This window comes from Ambystoma mexicanum, chromosome 12, assembly GCF_040938575.1.
Source record: "Ambystoma mexicanum isolate Mex_15411 chromosome 12, UKY_AmexF1_1, whole genome shotgun sequence".
NCBI classification, from domain to species: domain Eukaryota; kingdom Metazoa; phylum Chordata; class Amphibia; order Caudata; family Ambystomatidae; genus Ambystoma; species Ambystoma mexicanum.
In genome coordinates this window covers 697,763,926-697,775,977 of record NC_090936.1, presented here as the reverse complement: position 1 = coordinate 697,775,977, position 12,052 = coordinate 697,763,926, and positions in this window count along the sequence as shown.

Here is a 12,052-nt window from a genome sequence, read left to right as displayed (position 1 = left end):
TTCCCAATTATCTCTCCAATGACTCCTCCATGCAGTAGCATGCTCTAATTATGTGCTGCAACATACAGCATATATACCAACAAAGACCCCACATACAGAAATTACCCCCATCAAAAGATATCATCAAATATCATAATACTACACATCTCCACTGAACTTATACATCACAGTCCAATCCAAAACACCCCCATTCTACATGCATAAGAGGCTGCGCTGTGAACAAGAAATCTGAAGTACTCTTGACATGCACCATATAGCAACAGACCCACACAGAGTGTCCGGAGTCTTACAAACTGCCTGCATCAGTGAAACAGAAAATCAATCTGCTTGTTCCCTTTTTTACAATAGCCAAACCCAGCCACCGTGTAGCAAGAGGCCAGGTAAATGACAGTGGGATATGGCATGCAGCCAAATAACATCACATAATATACATTAGCCATACGTTTTAGCATCATCCATCAGCTCCTGGTAAAACACAATATTTAAAATGTACAACTTTAATTCAGTAAAATATTTTGCATGTCATGCATAGGACATTTTTGTCAGCACTTTCATAACGAGGATTCAGCAATTAACGGTCACGTGTTTCCCAAAAGATACACTGGAACGCATAAACTAATTTACCCAAAAATACAAGTGCTGATCCCAAATTGTGGGATTGGAGGCAGGCAATCGGGGAATGGTGTGCACTGGGCAGGCTTATAAATGTCTAAAGAAAAAGACAATGCACACTGGAAGTTTTTTAGAGTACCAAATGGGACAACGTCCTAAATGTATTATATGACATCTATCTAGGACCAACAAAAGCACCCCTCTAGTTTAGGATCATCTGGTCCATAGAGCCACTCCCGTGTTCGTCCAGTGGCCACATAATAATGTGACATGGATTACAGTGAACCCCCTTTTCTGAATTCAATATCGAGCATTTCACACATGAATTCCCAAAACTAGCGGTGTGCATGAGCCCTTTCTCTATAGAGGCCACTGGGCCTTTCTCATACAAAATCCCAAACAAGAACAATCCTCACAGCTAAGGACATGTGCTCCCAGGACCCAACGCTCACAAGGCTAATGACACTTTGAGTGGAACAGGCAGTGTTCTTCTGCGCCCTCATTATCAGTGTCATAGATAATGAGGCACACATGTTTGAGTTGCTAGTAAACAGTTCATCGGAGTTTCATTTTGGATTGACTTTGTAATTGTTTTTGGGATTGGCATGAAATCAACCCTAAAATTCTGAACAGGTTTGACCTTGGCATTCATTTTCAAACCGAGTTTGGGATTGTCCTTCATCCTGCTTCAGAATATGCCAAGTCAACACAGCCTAGGGGTTCATTTACCAGTGATACGTTATTATTACATCGCCAGGCTTTTTTTCGCAGCATTTTTTTTGCCGTAAACTTTTGGGCCTACAAACAAATAAAAAAATATAGGGCGTGGGTGGATAAAGGCATATAAGGGGCAAGTGAGTGTGTGGTATAGGGACTACAAAATAGGGAAGGAAGGCTTGGGGGAGGACCCCCAAATATAAAAAAGAATCTGATGAGTTTTTTTACGACCGAACGTTTTCGGCAAATAACTGCGACAAAAAGCCTGCAGATCTAAGAACATAGCACCCAATTACAATGCTCCTAGTGGTGCCATGTCCAACAAACACACTGAGCAGAGGTTCAAAGATATACAGTGTATTTATTGTAACATCAGCACTACGGCAGAAATGATGGGAAAGAGTTAGATCCCCTATCCATGAACGTTTTAGCAGACAACGATGAACAGCATTTCAGCATAAACGCAACAGAACGAGATACAATACTGGAATCCCACCTCTCTACCTGTGATGGAACGATCCAGGAAGAGCTAGGGGCTGCCCATCATGCCACAGGAAATATGTACACGATAACTCGTAACAGTGATCTATTCAAGCCAAATGTCCCCTGATCAGACAGAGGGAAGTGCAGTGACAGCCAATAATATTTGTCATTGGTGGGTCGTAAATATTTGCCACACATATGAATGAGCAACCAAGCATAGTACGGATGCCTACACGATATACACTGACACTATATGTCAGCATAAAAAACATTTTCACTCTGGCTTTCCACATATATTTCCAGGCTGTCTGCACCTATACATGCCAGTATTCCCCTATAAGAACATGTTTGTATTTGCTTAGTGCATAGTGTCATGAAACTATAATAAAACATGACCTCGCTGGCTCTGCAAATAAACATATGCCAGTACCTGCACATAAGAACATATTCCTGATGGTTTTGGCAATACAAATGCTATGCCACAATAAGAAAACATGTCTGACAGATAATAACACGTGTTTGCCTTATCATAGATGCCCAGTAAAGATGAAATGCCACAGTGCCAATAGTGAGACTAGCTGCACCAGAATGCCAATCTAGTCACATAATAACATGTATCAGGCTTGCTTTATTGTAGATGCCCTGTAAAGAAAATGCCATGCCAGAAACAGAAAATGTAACCGGACTGGCTGACAAGATCGTGGCTATTGTCCTTTCATTCTTAGACTATGCTAACTCCCCATACCTGGGGGCCCCTGCATCACAATTTAGAAAGCTCCACTGGGTGCAAAACAATGCAGCAAGGCTCCTTCTTGCCCAAGGTCCTATTGAACGCATCATAGCCACCCTCTGTGTCTTTCACTGGCTGCCGATCGGGCGACAATCCAGCTTCAAGACAATGTACATCAACCACCCGACACTGCACAACTCAGGACAAGAATATCTGCAACACAAACTCACACCCTACAGACCCACCAGAAACCTGAGATCCAGCATAGCTTTACTTGTCATCCCAGTTGCAAAATCGACCTGAATAGGGAGATCTGCTTTCTCAGTTGAAGCCCCCACTATCTGGAGCACCATTCCATTTAGCATACGCGGCATAGAGGATCACCTGACTTTCCGGAAGGCTCTCAAGATCTGGCTCTTCCCCTCTACATCCTGATTGATCTAGTCCACCTCCTGGATGAACTATTATCCCCAGGCAGGAAGGCATGGGCACCCGATGAGTCACCTGAGGAGACAACAAGGAGTATCCCGAACGGAAAGGACTCCAGTCTAACCTCATGATACGCGTTACATGATCTCATGGTAAATAGATATCAGCCTTCATTCACTGGTACAGTGAAAATAATATTTGTCAGCCTTACGGCAGCTACTGGTGCCCAATAGTTGAAAACAATATCGAAAAAAACGTCTTAAATATGTTACCGTATCTTCCCTTCATTTGAAGAAGATGACATAGACAGTCTAAAAGATTGGGAGGATTTACTAACAAATACATCCAATGAAATGATACATAAACTCATTATAAATGCAAAGCAAACTCATGACAAACTACTCAAGGAGATAGCAATTAACAAAGAACAAATTGAAGCATTAAATATCCCAGAAAAAACCTTCAAGAATTATGAGATACTCGATAAAATCATAGACCAACATATGGAAGCAACCAAGTTGAAAAAACAAAGGCAATTCATAAGAGACGAAATGGATTACAAGTTTAAGAGGGTCTTCACATTTCAGAAACCACAAGTCAAATTACTGCCAAGACCTACTTCAAACAAACCCAGAAAAGCTACTTTTCAACCAACACCTCTATCATCAGATACAGATTCAATCAGCGACACAGACTTAGATCCAACACAACCAACAGTGGACACAACAACAACCCCAGAATCTCGTTCAACCTCACCATCGACAACTGTTTTAGGAGAATGCCAGCAATACAAAAAGATGAGAAGCTACCGCAAGGGAAAAAGCGACATTTGCACTTTAATTAAAACAAGGACGAAATAATATGGACATAAAAATAAAAATTCAATAAAAATCTGTATAAGAATGTAATCATCAATTTGGGACAAATTGAGTATGATACATCACCAAAAGCATTGAAGAAAACATACAATTGCGTTTAAAGTAAGGGAAAACATCATTCCCAAACCAAAATGGGGCACAACACTAGGACGTCCTGCAAAAACCGCCAACAGACGCTAACAAATGCCATCACATGACCAGAGCTCGAAAACAGAATGGCACGCACAAAAAAAGTCACGTAAGATAAATAAATGTTATCATGTGACCGGAGCTCGTAAACACATCAAGAAACACGAACACGGATCGGCGGACTGCGGGAAATTACAGCGGAAACAGAAACACAAGTATAAGGTAATAACAATGCCCGAACTCTAACAACTCGCGAGCGTGTGCATTAAACCAGCACACTTAGGTTTCTAAATTAACTGAAACTGCGTTATAAAAGAAGGAATTAGTAATATCTGCATGCCTTTCTCATACAGGCATCTCATACAAGAGTTTGGTTGCAAACAAATGCTCATACAAATGGACAATGTAATTTCCACTTGCCAATTTGAAAGGAGAAAATGAAAGACGCAACAAGGTACCATTTAACTTAAAATATAAAGCATGTTTTTAACAATCAAGTACAAATGCAAGATGCCATAAATGTCATACCTTTATGCCGTAAAAGCGAACTATACATTGATATGTACATCTATATTTTCACAAGATTATATTTGGCTAGTATCAGGTGGTTATTATTCTAAAATATATTGCATACCCCGCAAAAAAATGCTCGTGAATGCTAAGAGCAACAATTGGAAAACCATAGTGTGGGTTTATTTTCCAGATAATCTGTTAAAAAGGAATACAAGTAAGGAAATTCAGCCGAACAAAAGATTGTAACACTGCCTAAGAATTATGAGTAAGACAATTCAGCCCAACACAGGATAACATCACCTCTTTTTGTGATCACCAACAAACATAAATAATCTGAAAAAGGAAACTTAACCAAAAAGGATCTTGAAGAACCGTCATATCAATAGACGGGGAAACACGTGTCGAGGAACTTTATAAACCCGAGGAACTTAGAGGAACTTTACAAACTCGAGGAAGTTTACTAACTCAGAGAAATTAAATAACAAAAAATCAAAAAGAAATATCACAATTTTGTGACAAACAATCCACAAACCAACTGGGGAACACGTAAAAAAGAGTGAATGCTTTGTGGATGAGGAACTGTACAAACTTGGAGAAATTAAACAAATTATTACATTCTAATGAAAAACAATCCACAAACCAACTGGGGAAAACGTAAAGAAGACAGTGAATGTTTTGTGGAAGAAACAATTTACAACAAGAAATTACTAACATAGAAAAAAACTGAAAGACATTTATTGCAGTGTTTGAATATATGAATACAAAATAAAAAGGCGCCATTTCAGAAAAATACAGTATATGTTTTTTTGTTTCGTTCATTCACTGGTACGTATAGCACTCCACCACAATGGAATAGAGTGTTATTCCTCCCGGGCACAGTCACCCACCCACATACTTCTGCAGCAATGACTACTCGACTTCACAACACACATCACCTCTGCCAATAGAATGCACCTGAGTCCCACTAAACAATTTGGTCCAGCTGTGCACATAATTAGTCACCTTAACTCGCCCATTCTCCAGACAGTGTATCACAGCATTCAGACACTATCCAGCTATCCATGGGTCATCATCAGGGACTTAGCCACCCTACCTATCTTCGTACTGACTAGAAATGCACAAACGCATTCTAGGCTCCTCAACATCCCACATCTCAAACCTCGGTCCTCCACCAGCATTCAACCCAGAGCGCTTTGAGGCCATACCAATGGCAGTAGGCACTATGGAAACACCATATAACATAACATATACCCCCATATGACGCAACAAACATTACTATTCCTTGATTATTCTGAATGATTCAAACTTATCATTTTTAAGTATGATCTGCCATCAGCTAGATTCAGGAAACCAAATTCACAGATAGTAAAATGAGTGAACTATTTCAGTGCTTCATTTCTAATCATAAAAAGTGCAGGCTTAGGTTCTTTGGGATTTAGAAATATTAACATTCATCTGATGCATAGCTATAAAGCAGACATAGCCATAAATTAGAATTTCTAGTGCTGTAGGAGCATGGGCAATAGCAACAGAAGTATCTGCATAAAATGAAAGTGGTACCGGTCTGACATACAAGGGACATCATGACTGCTACCTAACAAATAGTGCTCTAGGGCATATAAATATAAGTTGAATAGGATGTGAGCAATGGCACATCGTACACTGAGGGCCCGATTAATAGAAACGTGCACATTGATCCTACAAAGCCTGCATGCTGAGAACGACTCTGCATGGCGCTAAGCGCAAAGTTTCCAATGTGCACTACATGTTTTCATGGATTCAAATGCGCATTTCAACCCGACCTGCAAAGAAAAGCTAGCTTTGCGAGGAACACCCACAACATGCCCCCACACAAAGCAAAAACATAGCCATAGACCAACCATTCCACAAACCTCCATGTCCACCACTGACACAACACCCAGCACCCCTGCGAATCTGCGTGATGGCCCGTAAGTAACAGCTGCACACCTGCAAACCTGCGTGAGGTCCCCCATATGTAACAGCTGCACTCCTGTAAACCTGCATGGGGTCCCCTGTAAGTAACGGCTGCACCCCTACGAACATCTGCAATGTCCCCTGTAAGTAACGGCTGCACCCCTGCAAACCTGCGCGAGGTCCAACGTAAGTAACGGCTGCACCCCTGCCAACCTGCGCGACTTCCCACATAAGTAATAGCTGCACCACTGCGAATCTGCACAATGTCCCATGTAAGTAACAGCTTCACCCCTGCAAACCTGAGGGAGGTCCCCTATAAGTAATGGTTGCACCCCTGTGAACCTGCATGAGGTCCCCCATAAGAAATGGCTGCACTCCTGCGAACCTGCATGAAATCCCCTGTAAGTAATTGCTGCACCCCTGCAAACCTGCGCAAGGTCCCCCGTAAGTAACGGCTGAAACCCTGGGAACCTGCGCCAGGTCTCCCGTAAGTAACGGCAGCACCACTGCGAACCTGCACGAGGTACCACGTAAGCAATGGCTATAACACTGCGAAACTGTGCAAGGTCCCACGTAAGTAACGGCTTCACCCCTACAAACCTGAGGGAGGTCTCCCATTAGTAATGGTTGCACCCCGGCGAACCTGTGTGAGGTCCCCCATAAGTAACGACTGCACCCCTGTGAACCTGCGTGAGGTCCCACATAAATAATGGCTGCACCCATGTGAACCTGCTAACCCTCCACCCTATGCTCAATGCACCCAAACTGCTGCCAAATATCCCTACTGCACAGCAGCTGCCTCAAGCCCAGACACCACCCACGAGCCCCCCTCACGTCACACACCACCCTGAGGGAGCCCCACAGATCCTCACACCACCTGCCAGCCCCCTTCACCTCTGACGCCACCCCCAGGCAGCTTCCTCAAGCCTAGACATCACCCACCAGCCCTCACCACCTCTGATACCACCCCAGCCTGGCCCTGCCACATATCCCCCCTACAAGTCCAATGCTGATCAACAACTTATGTCAACTCCACTTCCCTGCCACCAACATGAAGCACACTGGCCACATACCCACCCATAGACTTTAAAACAGGGGGCACTGATGCATAATCCATGTCAATAGCTCATTACAGGACTCCCAGGTACATCACAACCAGTGGCACAGCAACAGGGCAGCAGAATGTAGCAGCAGCTACACAGTGAAAGCACCGTGTATATGTGACATAATAAAGCAAGTAATGCAATGTGACGTATCATTGTGCCATTGAAATGGCCTCAAAGTACCGTAGGTGAATGACCTAGGAGAATGGCCATGCGTTGTGAGGATCCCCCCCAGAATGATTACACAATTGAGGAGCGTATGATACACATCCATAGTTAGACCCCCAACCCACGTGACAGTCATAGAATAAATGCATACTAAAATCGGTATACACGCATTTCACCACTGTATTTTTCATCGCGTTTTTTCATCACTGTTTTTATTTGGAAAAAAACTTGTTTGTTTTTTTTGGGGGGGGTTAAAAAATTAAATATATGGTTGTGGGTGTAAGGGAATAAAAAAAGGGGTGTTTGGGGGAGTAACCCCTGCAAAAAAATAAAAAAAAATAAACGTTTTTCGAAAAGAAAAACGGCGATGAAAAAACCTGTGATGAAAAATACTGCAGCGAAATAACGTAGAACCCTAAAATCAAAGTAAACAAAATGCAGCACATGAACAAAGAGACAACAACTGTGTGATGAATAAAGAGAGATCTGTATTATCAATATTTACACTACAAAAAACTACTGCGTGGAAGGGGGAAATGTCCAAGGGAAAAAGTGAACAAAAGTAAAAAAATAAAAACCACACAATTAACTATATACATGGGCAGTGGGCTCATTAGTCTCTCATCACGTCCTACAGGGCAGAGTCACATTCATCGTTCTCCACTTGGAGGCAGGTCAATGTTCGGTCCTGGATGGCTTGCAGGCTCTCCCTCAAGCTTCTCTCCTTCTCTGCATCCCTGCAAGCCTCCTCCAGTATGGCAACCCGCCTCAGTATCCTTCCCTCCACCCCCTCTGGCCTGAACCTAGCAACCCGTGCCATCCTAGCCAGCTGACTCTCCACCATCAGCTGCATCCTGAAGTTCATCCGGACGCACACCAATTCCCTAAATCGCCTATGCTCCTCCTGTCAGGTGATGAACGTTGCTGCCTCCCTTGCCTCCTCGATGTCGTTGGGCCCTGTGAGGATTCCCTCTGCCCACTCCTATACTGCTGCTGCCTGGCCAAGCGCACCCTGCGCATGTACCCCCGCCATCTGGATGTTGCACTACGAGGGGGGTACAGTACCAGCATTGTCCTGATGTGCCAGCTGTCCCACTGATTCCTGTTCCTGTGTAGGAGCCTGGACCGTCACAGTGACCACCTCTTCTGTACTTGCCGGGAATTCCACCTCAGGCAGGGATGTGCTGACCACCAGACTGGGCGGTGTGCGTGGGATAGGAGTAGAGGGGGCTGTTATGGAAACTGGCAAGGAAGGCGCCCCTGGAAGACAACTGGGCACAGATGAGACAGTGGAGGAAGGGCCAGCGGAATGTGCCAGTGCACGGAGACCAGCCAAGAGCAGCGCACGTGCCAGCTGGGCCAGCTAGAGGGTCATCGATACACATTGCTGTGAGAGCACTGCACAATTCTCTCACATCATAACAAATTCGAGCCTTTCCACCTTGCAATCCCACCCAGCAGGGTGTGCGTCATCTCAGGAGTGATTTCCCTGGCCTCAAGCAGGGGCACGGTCTTGGCAGAGGCATCCACGATGGTGTTCATTGCTGCATCAGATGGAGCAGGCACAGGAGGTTGGGCAGCTCCCTCCACTGTGCACTGCACATCCTCCTGTCCCTGGCCCATGGGTGCAGCCTGAACACCCTCCTGGAAGCCCCCACCAGACCCTGTGCACTGGCCTTCATCAGTCTCATTCTCCACAACCTCCTCCATCTCCCTGGATGACTCTGTTAGGGAGAATTCTCATAAATGTGCTAATTCCCTTCACCTTAGAGACCCCCAGAAACTTTTCTGGATTTTCAGGACTTGATTTTTTTACCTGGAAAGAGTGTGAGCCTTTGTTTTTCCACTCTTTCATGTATTTTGATGTGTGATTTGCTCTTGTGTTCTTTGATTTTGGAGTTTTCAGATCACTCCATAGGCATCTGTTCATGTGTGTTACACAGCACCCAGAGTGCAGTAAAACAGGAATGTCTTTTTAGACTTCCCAAAGGTTTAAATACCTTTACTAGTCTTTTTAGATTCCTAGACCCAGCACACACTATCTTCCTATAGATTCCTAGGAGGGGTTACCTAGTATCCCCAGTGCTTAGAAACTCATGTAGCAGTCAAATGCTAACCTTTCCTATCGAAATGGCTGGTGGCAGACATTAAACTACCATGATTTTTCCCGACCATGAACACCGGTAGCTAAAAACCGTGGGAGCCATGTTTTGCAAGATGGCGCCTTAAGCCCCTTTGTTTTTGTCATTTCTTTTTGGAGTTTCTGCACTCCAAACTAGGTGTGGTCCCTTTGTTTCCATGCCTTTGGTGGGCTTCAGGACTGAAGATCGCCTCTGGCGTCTGAGTGTCTGGGGTGGGCAGAAAGTGAGGGAGGTGCCCGAAACTCCCTGTGCTTAGTCTCCTAGGAGACCCAAATGCACTCTGGCGTGATTGGCTGGCTGACTGTCCTGCTGGGTGAGTGGCAACTAGGCTGGAATGAAAGGGAGAAAACTGTTTAAAAGGCGAGTCTCTTGGACTGGAAAGCAGAGTCGACCACTGAAACGAAAGAACCGAAGACGAGCTGGAAGAGGACGGCTGCTGCAACTCCTGGACCGTAGGTTTGCCTGGTGAAGTCCTTCTACAGGTTCGAATTGCCAAGTTAATCTCAACAGAGAAGCCCCTTCAAGGATGACTTCTTCCTTTGAGTTGGTGGGACCAATAAACTCGTAAGCCACCTGGATACCATTCTCGGAGATGGTTAAGATTAACCAGGGGGAAGGACACCAGCTTGTGTGCTTGACGACAGCTACTCGAACCGAAGATCTTCCATTTTGCCAGCTTGTTTGACCCATCCCCGTGCAGTGCAGGAGTCCCCCGACGTCCTCCCTCTTGTCCCCACGACTGAGGTTCAGGAACAGTGAGATCTACAGGAACTGCCAGGAACCAACGTCTTCAGCTGCATCTTTTCTTCATATGAAGGTACTGTGCCAACTGGATTGAGAGAACTTACCTCTCGCAATGAAAGTTTGTGAAACTTTCCCAACTTGCAGGTCTAATCAGCTTGTGACCCAATATATGATTCTTTTTTGTACAAATAACTTCTGAGAACATTGGCAAAGACTTTACCGCTTACTACAAGAACTGCTCTTTCCTATCCAAGACACTAGCTCATTGACTTTGGCCGAGGCCTATTGAACTGAATCGAGTCCTCTAGTGAACTGAAACTATTTGCACTGCCTAAGAAAGTATTTGTGATCTATTCTATTAACGTGTGCCTTTTTACTCCAATTCAAAGTAACGGAAATGCCATTTTGCTCCTATTTGAGGGGAGCCTAATTTGCTCAGAAACGTATTGGTTTGGTATTGAAGTATATTTGTCTATAATATTAAGTTCTCTCCTTCTAGTGAATGTTTTCTAATTGACTGTGTAATAAATTAATAAGTGTTTTACCAAGAAATATTGAGTGTAAGTGTCTACTTGAACCACTGTGATTGTAAGACCTCTGTAACAGCCTTGTACTGCTCACATTCCCTCTTGCGATAAGCCTGGCTGCTCAGCTTGCTACTACAAAACTGTGTAGTACAGACTTATACCAAAGGTTGGTTTTGCTTACACCTGTAGTCCTAATTGTATGTGGTGGTCCCAGAGGGTACTGCATTCAATTCTGCCTAACAGACTCAACAGAGCCTTCATCCCTGGATGGCCCCTCCATTTCCGCACTATGACCTACAGCCACTGAGTAGTCCCCAACCACAACAACCTCTTTGGATGCAACCCCAGCAGCTCCGCCTGATGGAACATGCAGTCCCCCAACCAACTCACCCTCAGATGAGGTGGACTCAAGTCTAGCTAGCTGGGGTGTGCGCTCAGGTCTGGTGGTTATGTCCTTGCCCTTCTGCTCCACAGTGATGCCTCCAACCTCTTCATGATTTGCAGCAACTGTGGAAAATTGCGACAAAACACATTCATATCAGTAGTCGTCGTCAACAGATGTGTGGCATACACAACATAAACATAACAAACCATACAGCCTGTTTCAACCATGAACTGACGCACACACAATGCACACATGTATGTGCTCGGGCAAACTGCATGTCAAATGCGGTGTGAGTGTAGTGTGAAAGCTGAATCACAGTCATGGACCATACACATGTCAACAAAGCACATTGTACAGTGGCCAACAACTCATCCCCAAAAACATGTAACACCACCATACCAATGACCAACCAAAACAAGTATGACATGCAAAAATGGAATGAGGAACAGCACCAGGGTACCTACCCACACAGTCACCTATGTGCACATGCAACAGCATGACCTGCAATCAAGCACCATGTACCGGCACACATATCTGGGAATACAATCATGGTGTACA